Genomic DNA, 467 nt, shown 5'->3' with positions numbered 1-467 from the left:
CCATAAGAGCAGTTTAGAGTGTTTCCAATGGTAAACATTTCATTGTCATAGAACTTCTTCAGATAGTAACAAAAGTAATGAAAAAGAAAATGGGTTATCTGGTCCTGTTAGGGGCATTAAGAGTATTTTAATAACAAGAGGGGTGGAACAATGTTGCCTACAAGGGGACAACACTGGTTGTAGGAGTTAGTAAGTACAAAAAAGATCTTCATGAGCTATTTCATGCAAAGATGGGCAAAGTAAGGACAGAAATGGTAGGGCCCTAACAGAAGTAAAAGATATTAAGAAGAGGTGGCAAGAATACACAGAAGAACTGTACAAAAAAGATCTTCACGACCCAGATAATCATGATGGTATGATCACTCACCTAGAGCCAGACATCCTGGAATGCAAAGTCAAGTGGGCCTTAGGAAGCATCACTACAAACAAAGCTAGTGGAGGTGATGGAATTCCAGTTGAGCTATTTC

The sequence above is a fragment of the Bison bison genome, unplaced genomic scaffold (genome assembly GCF_000754665.1).
Source record: "Bison bison bison isolate TAMUID 2011002044 unplaced genomic scaffold, Bison_UMD1.0 scf7180017864216, whole genome shotgun sequence".
NCBI lineage: Eukaryota > Metazoa > Chordata > Mammalia > Artiodactyla > Bovidae > Bison > Bison bison.
This window is presented reverse-complemented; position numbering follows the sequence as displayed.